This window comes from Lepus europaeus, chromosome 5 (assembly GCF_033115175.1).
Source record: "Lepus europaeus isolate LE1 chromosome 5, mLepTim1.pri, whole genome shotgun sequence".
NCBI lineage: Eukaryota > Metazoa > Chordata > Mammalia > Lagomorpha > Leporidae > Lepus > Lepus europaeus.
The window spans coordinates 92,544,757-92,565,750 of NC_084831.1; the positions used below are offsets into that span (position 1 = coordinate 92,544,757).

General features: G+C 37.4%; 1 long non-coding RNA gene across 2 annotated transcripts in view; it reads right to left on the bottom strand.

The window, feature by feature from the left end:
* Positions 1 to 663: 663 nt before the first annotated feature.
* Positions 664 to 20,994, bottom strand: part of LOC133760860 (uncharacterized) — a 102,927-nt gene continuing 82,596 nt past the window's right edge. Inside the window, exons 3-4 of one of the 2 annotated variants that reach the window (XR_009866015.1) lie at positions 3,536 to 3,592; positions 664 to 877 (exon numbers count right to left, since the gene is read on the bottom strand). This is a non-coding gene — a long non-coding RNA (uncharacterized LOC133760860). The remainder of the gene's footprint in view (positions 878 to 3,535; positions 3,593 to 20,994) is intronic. The other variant, XR_009866014.1, reaches the window with a different exon arrangement.

Consider the following 20,994-nt stretch of genomic DNA (forward strand, 5'->3'; position numbering starts at 1 on the left):
GTAGTGTTAAGTACATCCACATTGGTAGTTCTGCTAAAACTTAAAACACACATAATGCATACATGAAATTTAGAATTACTACTTTCACTGAACATTTAAAAATCCAAGCTATAATATTACTCACTTGAAAGACATAAGTAAAACTGCTAATTCACTTATCAAATTTTTGCCTATTTGGTGTCTGTCACTGTGCTAGAAACCAGAACTATAAAGACGAGTGATACATTGTTACAAAGGTCGGCAATCAACTGGGGGTTTCAGAGTTGAACAAATGTTCACACTAGAGTTTAGTAACTAGTTGTGTACATAAGGTGCAATACATTAAAATAGGCAAAACCTTCACATTAGAGGAAATGCAAAGGTTAAGTTTTTAGTACTGAGTAGGAGTTAATCAAATAGAAAGGGGGGGGGGGGTTCCAAGTGCAGGTACCAGCATAGGAGCTGGAAACAATGAAATACTATTTACAAAAAGGCAGATAAACTTAATAATTTACATCTTTAGTTTCTGATTTTCACCATAGCCATGAGACTAGTATTATCAGATTTTTTTCCATATTTTTACACCATCTGTATTAATTTTTCAATATGATTAACTCAAACAGAAATAAATTCATTTTATTTTATTTTTAAAAAAGATTTATTTTATTTTATTTGAATGGCAGAGTACAGAGAGGCAGAGGCAGAGAGAGAGAGAGAGAGAGAGACACACACAGAGAGAGGTCTTCCATCCACAGGCTCACTCCTCAGATGATCACAACAGTCAGAGTTGCATCGATCAGAAGCCAGGAGACTGGAGCTTCTTCTGGGTCTCCCATGTGGGTGCAGGGGCCAAGGACTTTGGCCATCTTCTGCTGCTTTATGAGGTGATAGCAGAGAGCTGGAAGGGAAGAGGAGCAGCTGGGTCTCAAACTAACATCCATATAGGTTGCTGGCACTGCAGGCAGCAGATTTATCCGCTATGCCATGGCACCAGTCCCAATAAAATTATTCTGGAAAAAGAAATTCTATTTCACTCTACTAAATAAAGCACTATCACTTTTTGAAAATAGAAAGTAATAAAATATAAAGGCAGAGAAAGTATTACATTTTAGGTACATATGATTAAGTAAGACTATGTTGAAATCTGATGACTTTCTAAAGTATCTTTAAAGATTAGTGCTAAAACTCTCACTAGTCAAAGTGATCAATTTCAGTTCACAATTGCTCATAATGATAGGTCAAAGGGATCACATAAACAAGATTATTGTCTGCTAATACTAACTGATAGAATCAAAAAGGGAGAGAATGATCCAACATGGGAAGTGGGATACACAGCAGACTCATAGAATGGCAGATGTCCTAAACAGCACTCTGGCCTCAGAATCAGCCCTTAAGGCATTCGGATCTGGCTGAAGAACCCATGAGAGTATTTTAGGCATGGAAAGCCAAGACACTCTGGCAAAAAAAAAAAAAAAAAAAAAAAAAACCTAAATGAAAGATCTCTGTAAGTGAGATCCCAGTGGAAAGAACGGGGCCATCAAAGAAGGGGAGATAGCTTTCTCTGAAGGGAGGAGTGAACTTCCACTTTGAGTATGACCTCGTCTAAATAAGATCAAAGTCAGTGAACTCAAAAGGCTTCCATAGCCTTGGCAACTCATGACAAGAACCTAGGGAGATTACTGACGCCATAAACAAGAGTGTCAATTGTTAAGTCAACAACAGGAGTCACTGTGCACTTACTCCTCATGTAGGATCTCTGTCCTTAATGTGTTATTCAATGTGAAGTAATGCTATAACTAGTATTCAGACAGTATTTTACACTTTATGTTCTGTGTGGGTGCAAACTGATGAAATCTTTACTTAATATATACTAAATTGATCTTCTTTATATAAAGATAATTGAAAATGAATCTTGATGTGAATGGAATGGGAGAGGGAGCGGGAGTTGGGAGGGTTGAGGGTGGGAGGGAGGTTATGGGGTGGGGGAAGCCATTGTAATCCATAAGCTGCACTTTGGACATTTATATTTACTAAATGAAAGTTAAAAAAGAAGTTAAAATTAAAAATAAAATAAAAATAATTCCATTTAAACACTGAAAAAAAAAAACTCTTAAAAACATACAAATAGGGGACACATTGTAGTCAAACGCTCCACAGTAAAACATAAAGAAATGATTCGACAATGTGCATGAGAGAAATGTCAGATTATCTTCCAAGGATCTCCAATTAGACTCACAGTGGACATCTAGACAGAAACCCTATGGGTTAGAAGAGAATGACAAGATATACTCCAAGTCTTAAGAGAAAAAAAACTGTCAACCCAGAATACTTTACCCTGCAAAGCTCTCATTTGTGAATGAAGGTGAACCAAAGATCTCTTGTAACCAACAGAAATTGAAAGAATTTGTCACCACCCATTCAGTCTTACAGGAGATGCTTATTCATGTGCTACACACAAAAACACAGAAACATGGTCATCACCATGGAAGAAGGTGAAGGGAGTAAAAGTACAAAGGATCCAAATTAAATCATAGGAATACTTACAGGAAAAGTGGCAGGGCCAAGTCATTACATATCAATAGTCACCCTGAATGTAAATTGCCTCAACTCTCCAGTTAAAAGATACAGACTAACTGAATAGATTAAAAACAAAACCCATCTATTTGCTGCCTACATGAATACATCTCACCAACAGACATACCTGCAGACTGAAAGTGAAAGGATGAAAAAGATATTCCACCGGCACTGCAGCTCACTAGGCTAATCCTCTGCCTGTGGTGCCGGCACCCTGGGTTCTAGTACCAGTTGGAGCGCCAGTTCTGTCCCGGTTTCTCCTTTTCCAGTCCAGCTCTCTGCTGTGGCCTGGGAGTGCAGTGGAGGATGGCCCAGGTCCTTGGGCCCTGCACCCGCATGGGAGACCAGGAGGAAGAACCTAGCTCCTGGCTTCGGATCAGCGCAGAGCACCGGCCACAACACACTGGCGGTAGAAGCCACTTGAGGGGCGAACCAAAGGAAAAAGGAAGACCTTTCTCTCTGCCTCTCTCTCTCACAGTCTAACTCTGCCTGTCAAAAAAAAAAAAAGATATTCCATGCTAGCAGAAGCCAAAAAGCTGGTGTAGCCATCCTAATATAAGAAAAAATAGACTTTAACACAAAGAAGAGATGAAGAGGAGCACTATGTAATGATTAAGGGATCAATTCAACAGGAAGCTGAGAGTATTATAAAGGCATATGCACCTAATTGCAGGGCACCTGGATATTTAAAAGAAATGTTAATAGATCTAAAGGGACACATAGATTCAAGTGCAATAGTAATGAGGGATTCCAGTACCCCACTTACAGCAATGGACAAGTCAATAAGACAGAAAATCAGCAAGGAAAAACAGAGTTAATAGATACTATAGACTAAATGAACCTAATGGATATCTACAGAGTTTTCCATCCTATAGTTGTAGAATACACATCTTCTTACAAGTGCATGGAAATTTCTCTAGGATTGACCACATGCTAGGCCATAAAGCAAGTCTCAGCAAATTCAAAAAAATCAAAATCATACCATGTATCTTCTCTGATCACAATGGAATGAAGCTGGAAATCAACAACTCAGGAATCTCTAGAACATATGCAAAAACATGGAGACTGAACAACATGCTCTGGAATGAACAATGGGTCAGCAAAAATCAAGAGCAATCAAAAAATTTCCGGGAACAAATGAAAATGACAATACAACATATCAAAACTTATGGTATGGCCGGCACTGTGGCTCACTAGGCTAATCCTCCACCTGCAGCGCCAGTACTCTGGGTTCTAGTCCCGGTTGGGGCACTAGTTCTGTCCCAGTTGCTCCTCTTCCAGTCCAGCTCTCTGCTGTGGCCCGGGAGGGCAGTGGAGGATGGTCCAAGTGCTTGGGCCCTGCACCTGCAGGGGAGACCAGGAAGAAGTACCTAGCTCCTGGCTTCGGATCGGCTCAGTGTGCCGGCTATAGCGGCCAGTTGTGGGGTGAACCAATGGGAGGAAGACCTTTCTCTCTGTCTCTCTCTCTAACTGTCTAAATCTGCCTGTCAAAAAAAAAAAAAAAAAACTTATGGTATACAGCAAAAGCAGTATTAAGTGGATTGTTTATAGCAGCTGGTGCCTACATCAAGAAACTGGAGAGGAACCAAATAAATGAACTATCAATGCATCTCAAAATCCTAGAAAAAGAACAAGGAACCAAACCCAAAATGAGTAAACAGAAAAGAAATAATTAAAATTAGAGAAGAAATAAACAAAATTGAAACCAAGAAACCAATACAAAAGATCAAACAAAATTGACATACCATTGGCCCAAATAACCAAAAAAAAAAAAAAAAAAGAATTCCCAAATTAATAAAATTATAGGTGAAATATAACAGCAGACACCTAGAAATAAAAAGAATCATCAGGAATTACTACATAGAGGTGTATGCTAACGAACAGGAAATCTAGAAGAAATTGACAGATCCTAGACACATACAACCTACCTAAATTGATCCATGAAGACATAGAAAACCTAAACAGACAAATAACCAATAACTCACATTAGTAATAAAGATCCTCCCCATAAAGAAAATCCCAGGACTAGATGCCTTCACTGTGGAATTCTACCAGACATTTAAAAAAGAGCCAACTAAAGTTCTGCTCAAGCTATTCAAAACATGGAAAGGGAGGAAACCCTCCCAAATTCTTTCTATGAAACCAGCATCACCTTAATTATTAAACCTGAAAAAGATACAACAGAGAAAGATAACTACAGACCAATTTCCCTGAAGAACATAGAGGCAAAAATCCTCAACAACATACTAGCCAATCTAATCTAACAACACTTCAGCAAAATAATTCACTCAGACCAAGTGGGATTTATTCCTGGTGTGTAGGAATGGTCCAACATTCACAAATAAATCAATGTGATACATCACATTAGCAAACCAAAGAGCAAAAATCATATGATTATCTCAATAGATTCCAAGATGAACTCAAAAGGCTTCCATAGCCTTGGCAACTCATGACAAGAGCCTAGGGTGATTACTGATGCCATAAAGAAGAGTGTCAATTGTTAAATCAACAACAGGAGTCACAGTGCATTTACTCCCTATGTAGGATCTCTGTCCTTAATGTGTTGTACTATGTGAATTAACGGTATAACTAGTACTCAAACAGTACTTTACACTTTGTGTTTCTGTGTAAACTATTGAAATCTTTACTTAGTATATACTAAATTAATCTTCTTTATATAAAGATAATTGAAAATGAATCTTGATGAAGAATGGGATGAGAGAGGGAGTGGGAGATGGGATGGTTGCGGGTGGTAGTGTGGTTATGGGAGGAAAAAGCCGCTATAATCCAAAAGTTGTACTTTGGAAATTTATATTTATTAAATAAAAGTTTAAAAAAAGACCACAGAGGCACAGGCAATCAAAGCCAAAACTAATAAATGGGATTACATCAGATTGAGAAGCTTTGGTACTACAAAAGAAGCACTCAGCGAAGTGAAGAGGCAACTCACAGAATGGGAGAAATTATTTGCAAATTATGCAACAGATAAAGGATTAATTACCAGAATATATCAAGAGATCAAGATACTCAACAACAACAAAACAAAAACCCAGTAAAGAAATGTACAAAGGACTTAAACAGGCATTTTTCATAAGAGGGCATTTAAATAGCCAATGAACACATAAAAAAATGCTCAGGATCACTAGCCATCAGGGAAATGCAAATAAAAACCACAATGAGGTTTTACCTCACCCCAGTTAGAATGGCTTTCCTACAGAAACCAACAAACAAGAATGCTGGTGAGGATGTGGGAAAAAAGGTACCCTAATACACTATCTGTGGGAATGTAAACTGGTAAAACCACTATGGAGACAGTATGCAGATACCTCAGAAATCTGAATATAGACCTACCATATGACCCAGCCATCCACTCTTAGGAATTTACCCAAGGGAAATGTAATCAGCGCATGAAAGAGTTATCTACACCACCATATTTATTGCAGCTCAATTCGTAATAGCTAAGACATGAAATCCACCCGAATGCAGTAAACTGAAGACTGGATAAAGAAATTATGGGATATGTACCTCATGAAATACTACACAGTGGTTTAAAAAAAAAAACTGGTCATTTGCAACATAATGGATGAAGCAAGAAAAAACCATACTTAGTGAAATAAACCAGTCCCCAAAAGGACAAATGCCATATGATCTCCTTGACCTGTGATAACTAATAGAGCACCTAAAAGGTAATCTATAGGAGTGAAATTGACATTTTGAGAAGCAATGACTTTGAACAGTCCTTGTCTCAGCTGTTGAGGAACAGGGTTTTTTTTTTCCCATACTATTTGTTGAACTCTTTACTTAACATAGAGTTAATCATATGTATATAAAGTTAGTTGAAAATATATCTTAGGGGGCCGGACTATGGCCCAGCGGGTTAAAAGCCTGGCCTGAAGTGCCAGCATCCCATATGGGAGCCTGTTCTAGTCCTGGCTGCTCCTCTTCCTATCCAGCTCTCTGTTATTGCCTGGGGAAGCAGTAGAAGATGGCCCAAGTCCTTGGGTCCCTGCACCCACGTGGGAGACCTGGAAGAAGCTCTGGCTCCTGGCTTCGGATTGGTGCAGCTCTGGCCATTGCAGCCATCTGGGGAGTGAACCAGCAGATGGAAGACCTCTCTCTCTCTGACTCTACCTCTCTCTGTAACCCTGTCTTTCAAATAAAATAAAATAAATCTTTTAAAAAAAAAGAGGGTTGGGAGAGTGGGTGCGAGGGCTGATATAGTGGGAAGAATCAACATGTTCCTAATTTGTAATTGTTGAAATATATGAAGTTTGTATTCCGTAAATAAAAGGTTTCTGGGGGGAAAACATACAAATAGGGGACTTCCTCTTGAATTAATTAGAAAATATAAGAGGGGCCCAGCGCTGTGGTATAGCTGGTAAAGCTGTCACCTGCAGTGCTGGCATCCCATATGGGCACTGGTTCGAGTCCCAGATCCTCCAATTCTGATCCAGCTTTTTGATATGGCCTGGGAAAGCAGTAGAAGATGGCCCAAACCCTTAAACCCCTGCACCTGGCTTTAGATTGGTGCAGCTCTTACCATTGCAGCCAGCTGGGGAGTGAACCAGTGGACCTCTCTCTTTCTCTTTCTCTTTCTGTCTCTGCTCTCTCCAACTCTGACTTTCAAATAAAATAAATAGGTCTTTTTAAAAAAAATTAAAAATTTAAAGAAGAAAACATAAAAGAGAGCTGATGGAATGTTTTTTCACCATGTGATTCTATGTTACTGAAGACTATTTTTGTTCATCTTTTCAAATCATTTCAAGTACTTTTAGTACAACACATTACACACTTTGGACAAACCTGGGTTTTGAATTTTGATGGTGGAGATAGCAAGTTGAGAGGAAAGAAGATTCAAAATATTTAAGGTCCATGGATCTCAGCCTACACAGTTGTCAATATGTAATATAGGTACTCAAACTATTCAACTGAGTTAGGAAATGCTTCAAGCTGGAAAGGAGGGTTGGAAGAATGAGGCAGGGAGAAAAAGAAGCGATCAGTTCATGTAAGGGGAATCCTTTAGCAAAAGTACATTGGAGATGTCCCCAAAATATCTATTTTGTGCTAAGAGACAATAATCAAGAAGAGTACAAATCTTTGGGCTTTGAGGAGAGGATATTTGGAAGAAGGAAGAAATTCACTTAAAGATGTGGGTGGCTTACTATGGGCTAAACTGAATTGGGCATCATTTCTGTCTCAAATCTTTGCTTCTCTCTTTTCTCTTTTAGGAATGGCACTATTTCCTGAGTAGGATTTCCCTGATTGCAGCACTAGAGATCATTTTGAGAGTCTGCAGTGGTGGATTTGTTGTTACCTTTCAGGCGGCAGCGTGAATCTTATTAATGATCGTATCTCCCTTTGTGACCCACCTTCAGCAAACTTGTAGACCCTCATTACATCCAGTTGTGTACTCTTGCCAATTCTGGTTCTATCTCCTTTGTTATGCATAATACCATAATTTTCCATTTACCTATTTTCTTTTTCTTTCTTTCTTTCTAAAATATTTGCTGTTGGTATTTAATATTCTTAATTATAATTCTTTCTAAAACACATTAAATCATTTTTGAAGAACTGTGTGGGTATATACGATATACAGATTACATATTCCACTTAATTGTCCAAATCACAATCTTTCATCACTTTTCATAAAATGTTTTTAATATTAATATCTAATCAAGCATTAGGCATTACCTACTTTATTCTCTCATAAACTTTCCCTTTTGCATCAAGCGTCAGCTGACTACACTCATTATGCATTTAGGTTTGTTAAGTTGCTAAAAGAATTTCCTGAATAGTCAGATGGCCTCTACTATTCCTGAAAATTTTTCTTTAGAGAGCTTCTAGAATGGATTTTCTTAAATTAAAAACCAACCAAACAAACAAACAAAAAAACCCAGCTTGTTAACATATTACTCTCTTCCTCATTGTCATTTATTGGCTTCCAAGCTTTCATAATCCAGCCCAAACTTTACACAATAGACTATAAGGCACCTAAGAATCTGCCTCTCATCCCATCCTGCCTTGCTCACTGAGTTCTCCTTTAAATTTCCCTGCTTCGTCCCTTATAGTAACCTTATTCAACACTATATTATGGACCCATTGAGCTGTTTGTGATTTCCCACTGCAACACAGACTCTCAGCTTTCTCTGGCTAGACTATTCTTTGTGGCCTATGCAAAGCCAAGGCAAGCTCATTCAAGAACAGCTTGAATGACTCACATGTCAGGGAAATATATTTTATTAGTGATGGCTGAGCAGTTGCTCAGGTCTATGAGAAGGGTCATCTTAAAAGGAAGATGTCAAAATGGATGGATGAGCTATATGTTGTCCAGAAAGCTAGGATGAAAAGAGAGAGAACAGATAAGACTCAAATCCACCTTGCTTAGGACAAAAGAGTCTTGTGAGATCTATAAAAGAATATCCTCTTCCAACAGCATAGAAAGTCACATATTAGCTCTAGTGGTTAAGTGATCAACAAGGTAACATCAAAACTCTGGTCAAATGGATATAATGACTTTCTCACTCTTAGGAAGTTTTTATTCTTCTTTATAAAAGTATGATAAGAAATATTAATTTCTGACAATGTTTACAATATTTAAATTCTTGAGATATTTTGTAGAAAATTTAAAAAATATGATGGTCTTGTCTACCCCAATCTGGGGAGTTCTACCCCTTGATCTCAAAATATAAATCTCAAAATATAGAAAGTATTATGTCAAACAAAGCTCAAAATTCTTCAGATAAAAATTACAACATATTATTAATTATTAACATCCAATTACCCCTTTGTTTTCTGGCATAGAATACCAACTTTAAATTTCTTTGGGAGAATATATAGATTCTTAGACACAGCATTATCAGTAACAAAAGGCGTAGTAATTACTTGGAAACACAAAACTGCTCCTTCAACAAAAGAGCGGATGTTGAATTTAAGCAATGGATTCCATTTGAGAAAAGTGTACCCATTAAAAAATCAATACTTCTAGCTCTAGGGGGTCACAACAAATGTGTTCAGATCTTGCCAAAAAAATTTAGGACTCAGGGCATTTTACCTAAGAAACATTTTAAGCTTAAGATTTGTCAGACTTTCAAACTTAGGAAGATGTAAAAAACCTCTAAATATTGATTGAAAAGGAATTTAAAGAATTAAAATATCATATAAATGGTAACCATAGAAACAAGCTACACAATCGAATCAGAAAGCAAGATGCATATTCTTTATAAATATATTTTTTCTTTTTATATCAGAGACAAAGTAAGCAAATAAACTTTGTCTCCCTAAACTACAAGTTGAATGAGTTCTTAAAATTGATTGGCACTAATTTTCCTTTTTAGGATTTTCTGAAGGGTTTGGAAAAGGCTTAAAGTCTTGCCATTTTACAGGGTGATATACACTCCTAGAGATTTATATATCATCCTACAGGCATATTTGATAATTCATTTCAAAATCAATGACAGTTCACCCTTCCCCACAGGGCTTCAATGTTTCTATTTAAAACCTACAGAAAACTGAGCCAACTACAAATGGCAAATTTTATTTTGAACCTCCAGCTGGGATAATTCTGTAGTAGGCTAAAGAATGAAGTCTCTTCTAAAGGTCAATCAAAAAAAAAAAAAAAATCCCGATTTCAGAACCAGAAAATCATCAATCAAAATACCTTATTTGGAATCAGTTAGATATATTTATTTTTTTCCTCTCAGCCCACAATATACAAAGAGATCAAGTCCTTATGATAAAATACAAAGGAATGTGCAACATTCTCCCATCCCACTATTTTCTGGGTAACTGTAGATCAAAAATAAACAATGCTGATTTGAACTCCATGTAAGAGGATGAGTCACTGTGTCAGGGTAGTGTGAATCAGTTACATGGAATTCTTTCTTGAACACAGATGATTTAATTCTGATTGGACAATTGGCCAGTTTATTTGTTCATGAAACATGGAAGAGATTACTAGCAATGTTAATGATATGTCTTGCTGGTAGATTAAAAAAAAAAAAAGAAGAAAACAACTGTAAGTAACTGTCATTTTCATTATATGAAACCATTAGGATAAGGGAACAGAGAATAGCATTGGTGGGGGTAGCTGCTTCCATTGCATACAAAAAGAGTCATTTAGGGGCAGGTGTTTGTTTCTCTTGCATCCCAAATGGGAGTGCCCTTACTAGAGCCCTGGCTGAAGTAGCTGGGTTCCTGTTGTCCATGTGGAAGACCTGGGCTGTAGTCCCAGTTCCTGGCTTTGGCCAGGCCCAGTCCTGGTTACTGAGGTATTTGGGAAGTGAATCAGCAGATGGAAGGTGTCTGTCTCTCTCTCTCTCTGTCTCTATCTCCCTTTCTCTCTTCTTCTCTATCCCTCTGCCTTTCTCAATAAATAAAATTAAAGATAGTTTTTAGAGTCATTCAATCTGCGAGTTTACTTTCTATTGCTAAATTAGCCTGAGAGAGTCAATACTTTCAATATAATTTTCCCCAATCCCTTTCTAAATCCTCATAGTCATCTAACAAATGTAGACAATTCAAACATTCTTTTATTCTTACAGGGAATTTTTTCTTAGAGATGAGTAAATATTAGCTCAAATCCTCACATCAATTTGATTTCTGATTTGGGTCAATTTTTTGAGTCATCTTTGTATTTCTTCTTGATTTTGTTTTTCTTTTCCTGAGCTTCTCTCTCTAAATCACTCTCTCTTGGATTGCTTTCCAATAAACAGAGCTCTATATCATTCTGTTGATATAAAAGGTTGCATTCAGAAGACAGCAAAATGGCAGTTAGCTATTGATTTGTTGACACAGTGGAACTTTACTACCACACATCCCACTAATCTCTGACTTCTGGGCCAGGATGGATTCCAAATTTGTTGATGCTGTTCTTTTGAACTATTCAGAAAGTAGTGCCCACAAGAGGCAAGCAATCATCCAGGGTGAGTGCACAGATGGGACCTGAAAAATCATTCAGCCCAGTTCCTCAGTTCTACAGATGGAGAAACGAAGCAGTTGTATTTACAGGAATGCACATCTCCTAAGTAGCAATGGCAGCACTTACAAATGAATCTTGTGGATTCCTCTCCAGAGAGTATTACATGGATGATTTTCCATATCTTAAATATATTTCTTTTATAAGGGTCAATTAAGTAGTTGTTCCTTTAAGGAAAGCAAAACCAATATAGGAGAGTACACAGCAAATTAAAATTTGTGTTTCCATTGCCGTCTGGAAATGCAGTGAATTTTATTGAATCTAAGAGCTATCGCAAAATGAAGAAAAAAGTTTTACATTTTACTCAATTTTTATGTAGTGTTTCCCTTAGAAGTTTAATAACCACCTCATGAGGCAGGTTTACATATTATCTCTGAGTTACATGTGACAAAACTGAGGTTAGAAATATTACCTGACTCACTCAAGGTCAGATAGCTATTAAATTAGTGTTACCCCTCAGAAGAGGCAGATGTTGGGGCTGACTCTGCAGCACAGAAGGTTAGGCAGTACCTGCAATGCCAGCATTGCACATGGAGCTCCGGATTGATTACTGGTTGCTTCAGTTCTTATCACGCTCCCTAGTAACACCTGGAAAAGCAGCAGAAGCTGGTCCAAGTACATGGGTCCCGGCCACCCGTAGGAGAGACCCAGATGAAGTTCCTGTCTCCTGGGCTGGCACAGACTCAACTGTCCTAGCCAGCTGGGGAGGAAACCAGTGGGTGGAAGGTCTCTTTCTCTTTCCCATTATTCTCTGTCACTCTCAAATAAATAAAATCTTAAAAAAAAAAAAAATAAGAGGCAGAAGTTGGGTCATTCTGCACAACAATTTTATTCTTTCCTTTTGGGATCCATCCTTTTGGGATTTGGGACTATGTTAGGGGCAGTTATTCAAAGGAATCACAGTCTTTTTATCTCTTGAAGAATGACTTTGACTAAACTGTGTATGGCCTTGCCTAAGTATCTCAGGGACTCTGTGTGAAGCTGGGCGGAGTAAGTCTTACATTATGTTAATGACAGTCATTCACATAAAAAGCATTGCAAATGATACTTCCTAGATGTGTGAATTGCAGGAGCTCTGCATGGAGGCATAGAAATAGAATCATCTGTGAGGTAATGTTACTACATTTATGATGGGGAAGTTGTTGAGTAGTTCATTCTCTTATGAAGAATTATGCCCTTTATGAAAAAAAAAAAACTTTTCAAGATAGGTATTTTCCTGAATACTAGAAAACATTTTTTTCTAAAGATCGAGTTCACATTTTCCTTATGGAAAATTTGGATTGGCATCTGGTGTCTTTTTCTGCCATTCATGAAGTTCAATTTAAGGAATTTGGCAGCAACATGAATAGAGAATCAGCAAACTAAACTTTCTTAATCTTATTTTTTAATCTATCATATCTCATGACTCCTCTTATATATTATTTTCTACTTGGATCTTCAAAAAGTTGCTACAGGGGATAGTGCCGGGGCTCACTTGGTTAATCCTCCGCCTGTGGCGCCGGATCCCATACGGGTGCCGGGTTCCAGTCCCAGTTGCTCCTCTTCCAGTCCAGCTCTCTGCTGTGGCCTGGGAGGGCAGTGGAGGATGGCCCAGGTGCTGGGGCCCCTGCACCCATGTGGGAGACCAGGAAAAGGCACCTGGCTCCTGGCTTCGTATCGGAGCATCGCCAGCTGTAGCGGCCATTTGAGGAATGAACCAACAGAAGGAAGACCTTTTTCTCTGTCTCTCTCTCTCATTATCTACAACTCTACCTGTCAAATAAATTTTTAAAACAAGTTGCTACAAAATGTGTTTTGAAAAACTATGGAGACATTTGAAACCTTTTTGCACCAAAATGAACATGTGTTAATTCAATACTTCCAGGAATTTTTGAAATACCCCTTCATATCAATATTTTGTGTAACCATAGTAGAAGACTAGAAATAAAAAAAACCAAGATTTATATGCAAATGGAATGTGTACCAGAGAAAGAAAGAGAGAGAGAGAGAGAGAGAAGAATCTTCCATTTACTGGTTTATTTCCCCAGATGCCTGCAGCACTCAGATCTGGGGCCAGATAAAACCAGCAGAAAGGGACTGCATCCTGATTTCACACCTGGGTGGCACAGGTCCAAGTACACCATCTGTTGCCTTTCGAAGCACATTTGAAGGAAAATGGATTGGAAGCAGAGCACCTGGAAATTGAGCTTGCACTCCTATTTGGGATGCCAGTATCATTAGCAGTGGCTTAACCTACTATGCCACAATGCCAGCTCCCCTTTTAAACTTAAGGGAGTCATTCTGGTTAAGAGAAATCTTCCTTATCCTGTAACTGCTTCCTCAAGTGACTAATATCATTTGTTTGAGACTTAAATAGAAAGATTCCTTTCCAAAAAAAAAAAAGAAGAAGAAGAAGAAGAAGAAGAAGAAGAAGAAGAAGAAGAAAGGGCTGGCGCCTTGGCTTAACAGGCTAATCCTCCGCCTTGCGGCGCCAACACACCGGGTTCTAGTCCTGGTCAGGGCGCCGGATTCTATCCCGGTTGCCCCTCTTCCAGGCCAGCTCTCTGCTGTGGCCTGGGAAGGCAGTGGAGGATGGCCCAAGTCCTTGGGCCCTGCACCCGCATGGGAGACCAGAAGCACCTGGCTCCTGGCTTCGGATTAGTGCGATGTGCCGGCCGCAGCGGCCATTGGAGGGTGAACCAACGGCAAAAAGGAAGACCTTTCTCTCTGTCTCTCTCTCTCACTATCCACTCTGCCTGTCAAAAAAAAAAAAAAAAAAAAAGATTCCTTTCAGTATTCCTAAAAGAGCTTCAAAGTAATCTTGAGTAATAGAAAAATAATGAAATTAGAAATCTTGTCCCTCTTATGTATCCCAATCCCATACTCTCAACCATTCCTACATTGTGTACATGCCAGGTAGCTTCCAATAAGGTTATATAAAAGATTATGTACAATGATAGGGAATAGCTTTTCACAGATCACATTAATTATCCAAAGAAAGTCAAAACAGAACAATGGCTGAATATAAGAAAATAACTTGTATATGGTCTTAAAATAGCAACATGCGTCAATTTTCCAATGTGCATTTTTTTCCCACTTGGAATGGCAGATTATATTTATCAATAAGTGAGGGGCTTCTATTTAAATCAGTATAAATATGCTTAGAGGAATGGTGAACAGTTCACCATTATATTTCCTTTATTTAGACTCTAAAATGACTTTGGAAGTATTCAAATTTTGAAGCCAATTATTTATGTTACAAAACAAAATAGAAAATTCATCAATGATCTGAATAACAAAATATGATTAAATAGCTTAAAATATGTAAAGTCCACATTCTTTTCAAGCATGTTCAATGGATATTTTGATAAAAATGAGCATGGCAAGTATACTTTAAAATTGTTCATGGAACAATGGAATTAAATGGTGTTTATTTTGGTACAAAACATTTTGAAATCCATAAATGATTTTTCTGTAACATGCATGCTCTATGAAATTTTTGAATATCTCTTGTATGCATAGGTTTCAATATCTGTTTGAACTAAATAATATATTTTAGTTCTATTTATCCATGAACACTTTGAAGCACCTTTGCATTGGGCTGAAAATTTGTCACATAATCCAAAAAATTGAAATAAAAATTAAAAGAAAAAATTTGCTACATTAATATCAAAGTAAACTTCAATCCATGTATTACTACTAAAAATAAATACTTGCATAATGCTAATGAATACCATTGATGAAGATAAAATACTTAACATAATTTAGCAATGCTAAATATATGTACTTGTGACAACAGTGCTCTAAAACACATGAAAGAATACTGATAACTAAAAGTAAAAATAAATGAAACCTCAATTATAGATGGAGACTTTACAAACCTTTTTATGTATTAAAGAACTCACATACAAAAAACAATAAAGATATGGAGGAATAGAACAAGATTGTCAATCACCTTAACCTAAACTAAGAGAGGGAGCTGGGGAAGAGACAGAGAGAAGTCTTTAATCTTCTGGTTTACTCCCCAAATGCCTGTAACAGCCAGATCTGGGCCAGGTCAAGGCTAGGTGCCTGGAACTCTCTCCTGGTCTCCCACATGGTTGGCAGAGGCCTAAGCACTTGGACTGCTTTCTGCTGTCTTCCTATGCACATCAGCAGGGAGCTTGATATAAATTGGAGCAGCCATGACTCAAACTGTTGCTCACATGGGATGCTGGCATCATAAGTGGAGACTTAACCCACTGTGCTACAATGCCGACCCCCAAAACTGATTTCTTTAAGAAATCAATAAAATTGACACATCTTTGGTCAAATTTATCAGAAAAAGAAGGACACATAAATTGTCAGTATGGGGAATAAAATAAATACATCACTACATGTCCCACAGACACTATAAAATAAGGAAATATGAGTATATTTTCCAGTAAATTCTAAAAAATGGAAAAAGTATTTAAAAAACACAAACTGTGAAGGGTCACTCAAAAATACAGCCAAGTTAAGCAGCTCTACAAGCACAAGAAGTTGAATTCTCAGCTAAAAAGTTTTTGTTTAATTACTATAAAGTTGAACATAACCATATGATTCAGCTATCTTCAAAATACATGTTGACCCCAAAATAAATGAAAAAAAAATATCTACATGAAAACTTTTATGAGCATATTTATGGTGAGTTTATTCAGTAATCAAAAACTTAAAACAATCTACATGTCCAAAAATTCTCAAATAAACACATGTAAGTCCATAATATAGGTGCCTAGAGAGTAATAAAATGGAGCAACAATATATCTAAGTATACATGTGTTATGATATGTAAAATGACACATACTTAAAAGTCTAACTATTAGTTGATGTACACAACACCCTCAAAAGAGGAAATTTAAAGACATACAAATCAGATCAGTCATTGTCAATAGCTGGACAAAGAAAGGAGAATTAACAACAAAGGGCCATTGGTGAAGTTTTTGGGTCAATGTATGTATTCTATCTTTTTAAAGTGATGGTAGAAATTGCACGACCACATTTGTTAATATTTTATACATTTAACAAAGGTGAACTTTACTGAGTAAAACTTGGGCTTCAATAAATCTTATTATTTAAAAAATGTAGTCTCTAAAATGAGAATAAAGATAGAAGTATATCAATATAATTCAGTATGCCAACAGTATCATCTTATCAAATGCAGAAAAAATCATTTAATCAGATTCAAAACCCTTTCTTTTAATAGAGAGATAATGTAAACACAGATACACATTAGTGTTTGGGTTAGACCCCACAAGATTCTGAAATCCTGAGGCAGGATTCAAATACAATTTTTTGTTTAATAGATAATATCAGAAAACACAAATAGAGGAGTGAGAAAGTGAGACAGAGAAGAAGGAAAGTTGATAAATCATGCATTGCTAACTAAGGTACTATGGTAGATAATTTGAACTTATTTTGAAATTCTAGAAAGTATTAAGAAACACACATCTTAAAATCAGCCCCATTTAAGAGATAAGAGATCAAGATATTTATCTATGAACTTCTATCAATCATTAATAGAAGGCTGCCTCCAAGTGTTACCTATATCCAATAACATTGGCCTGTCCTAAGAACTGGATAAAAGGAAATGTTCTAAAACAATAGGACACACATTCTGGGAGATGTAAATGTTGCTTTTGTGAAAAGAAATTATTAACAGTCAAGGATATTATAGAAGATATTATAAGGGATATAAACAGACATAATATCTGTCATACTTAACTAGAAGAGAGAATTTCCACAACTTTAAAATCAAACGTTATCATCATTTTTATTGTTAAAATTTTAGAAGCAGTTCTCCAAGGTATGAAATAAGACAAATGTATCTACTATCACTGACAGCAGTCCTAGCAGATGCAATAAAATCTGAAAAAAGGATAAGTGGTACAAGAATAGGAAAGGAAAAGATGAGATCATTATTATTTGCAGATGGTAGGTGCACATAGAAATACATAGTAAATACAAGTGAAGCCACACTCAAACTATAAAACAATTTTAAGTGAGCTCAGTAAGATTTCTGGACATAAGATAAACATATGAAATCATACCATTCCCATACACCAGCAATGACCAAACAGAAAAAGTAATAAAATAAAGATCTTGTAGTCAGTAGTAATAAAATGTGTAAATTAACTGGGAAAAATAACAAAAATTAGCTATACAACTATACTGAAGAGTAGAAAAGAAGGCCTGAACATTTTTTCATGAATGATGATAATCAATACTGTAAAGATTTCAATTCACCCAGATTAGTTTATAAATTCAATGCCAGTAAATACTTGAAGAAGGCTTTGGAGCGACCTGACAAGACCATTCCAAAAGTTGCACAAAATAGAAAAGTTCTGAAAAGAATATTGAAAAGAAACTTCTCAAATACTAAGATATGTTGCAAAATCAAAGGTATTAAAAACCATGAATGGCCAGTGCCGCAGCTCAACAGGCTAATCCTCCACCTGTGGCACCGGCACACCGGGTTCTAGTCCCGGTTGTGGAGCTGGATTCTGTCCCGGTTGCTCCTCTTCCAGTCCAGCTCTCTGCTGTGGCCCGGGAAGGCAGTGGAGGATGGCCCAAGTCCTTGGGCCCTGAACCTGCATGGGAGACCAGGAGAAGCACCTGGCTCCTGGCTTCGGATCAGTGCAGTGCGCTGGCCGCAGCGGCCATTGGGGGGTGAACCAACGGAAAAGGAAGACCTTTCTCTCTGTCTCTCTCTCTCACTATCCACTCTGCCTGTCAAAAAAAGAAAAAAAAAAATGACTGTTTTGGCATGGGTGTAGGTAAACAGATCAATAGAACACAGCACAGAATACAGAAACAGGAATGGCCATTTTGGAAACTTGGTGGTTGATAAATAGATTATTTCAAGTTAATTAAGAAAAAAACTATATTCCATTAAAAGCACTGATAAAATTATCTTTTTTCCTATGGAAAAATTAACAAAATAACATTATGACATTCCATACTCTAAATAATTTCCAATTGGATGAAAAAATCTAAACATAAGAAAAAACTTCAAAACCATTAGAAAAAAAATGAGATTATTTTTATAAACTTGAGATTGGAAACATCCTTAACCAATACAATAAAAACTAAATTAAAAATTGGCTACATTTGACATAAAAATTATTATCTTTTTTGTTGAAACAAAAGGTACTATAACATTTCATAAGGAACACAGAAGGAGAAGGTATTTCAATTCATTTGACAACAACAAAAGGTAATCTAGATGAATGGCCCATAAATAGATGAGAGAGAAAAAAATATATAGATACAGACAAATGACACAGCTTATTTCTGCTATAATTCTCAAAATTTCCTTAACCACCTCCTCTATATCTTTTCCACATCTAGTTGACTTAATACATATAATTCAAAACAAAATCAGTTTCAAACTGTGGATTTAAGTCCAAGCAACATGGTTCACATATCCACTACTACACTGCTTGTGTTAACCTCCACATGGAACAAATAGGGTGTGTTTATTCTGTGCATCATGGGTGAAAATCAGAGACTTGTTCCTAGACTCCTCTGAACACTCTCAGATAACAAAAACTCCTCTGGTCCTAAGCAGTTTTGTTTTTCAAGTTGTTTTTTTTTTTTTTTTTAAATTGTGCAGTTCCATCTTCTTAAGCAACTTCTCCTTCCAGGAAGGATGCAGTAAGAGGGATCTGATCTGACCCCACTCACTTGAAACAAACAAAAATCAGAAAGAAGGGCTTTTTTTACACAGCAAATGCTAGTGATTCCTGAGAACTGGGAAACAAGAGATGAGGCCAGCAACTGGCTATTATTTACTGTGTTGAGAGAATTTTGGAATTCAGTGCATGAGCGGAAAGAGGCAGAGCCCTGCTGATTCCTGGAGTTGAGGAGACAGAACTGAGAGCCTGGAAAGACTAAAGCAGATGGAGCTTGTGGGTGAGTGACAAAAACAGAGTTTCACAGAGAAAAACACTGGAGAGCTACAGAAAATCCCCATAGAGAGAATTCTGAAGGGTACAGGTCATTCTTTATATACTACCCAAGAAGGGAGAATGAGTTAGCTGACAAGAATTGAGGGATCAATGCCTGGTTCTCACAGAGGGTATGGAATGGTGCTAGTTTCTACCAGATACACTGAAAAACATAACTCATGTGGCACTTAGGGTATTCAGAAAAGTCTTCCCTCAGTAGTTGGGAATAATTAACACTGCATTAAATGCTGCTCTTATTCCATTTATCTAATCTTACAAGAAAATCTCTAAAGGATCAAACTGTGTCCAAGTAACTAAACTGAGTCTTAGACATAGTACAGTTCAAAAATATTCAATACCTACCAAGGCACAAATCACAATCTCTACTATCCAATCAAACACAAACAAGCATACAAAGAAACAAGAAAATATCACAAATGAAAACAATCATGAAACAAAGCCAGACCCACTAAAATGGTGGAATTAGTAATGACATGAAAAGTATTCTTTTTGGGAGCCGGCGCTGTGACGTAGCAGGTAAAGCCACTGCCTGCAGTGCCAGCATCCCATTTGGATACTATTCGAATTCCTGCTACTCCACTTCTGATCCAGCTCTCTGCTATGGCCTGGGAAAGCACTAGAAGATGGCCCAAGTCCTTAGGCCCCTCCACCTGCCTGGGAGACTCAGAGGAAGTTCCGGGTTCCTGGTTCCTGACTTTGGATCAGCACAGTTACGGACATTGCAGCCAATTGGGGAGTGAACCAGCAGATGGAAGACCTCTCTCCTCTCTCTTTGCTTCCCCTTCTCTCTCTGTGTAACTGTAACTTTCAAGTAAATAAATACACTTTTTTTAAAAAAAAGTATTCTTTTTAAGAAATTTGTTTTTGTTTTATTTGAAAGGCAAAGACAGAGAGAGAGAAGAGAGAGAGATTTTTCCATCCACTGATTCACTCCCCCACATGCTCACAACAGACAGGGCTGGACCAAGCCACAGCCAGGTGACAGAAACCCGATCCAAATCTTCCACAAAGGTGGTAGGGACCCAAGTATATAAGCCATCACTTGCTGCCACCCAGGGTATGCATTAACAGGAAACTGGATCAGAAACCCAGTAGCCAGGACTCAAACCAGGCACTCTGATAGGGGCTACAGGCATCTCAACCAGGACTTAACTGTTGTGTCGTATGTCTATCTCTAAAACTACTATTATTACATTAATAGATTCAGAGAGTTAAATTTAGAAATACCCAGAATGAAATTCCAGATATAGAAATTACAACATCTTTGATGAAACGTACACTGGGATCGGGTATGGTGGTACAGTGCATTAAGTTGACCTTTGGGACACCAGCATCGCATAACAGAGGATCTGGTTTGAATCCCTGGACACTATGCTTTTGATCCAGCTTCTTGCTGGGTGGAAATGAAAGATGACTCAACTACTTGGGTTACTGTCACCCATTTGGGAGACCTGATAGAGTTCCTGGCTCCTGCCTTTTGCCTGGCCTAGTCCTAGATAT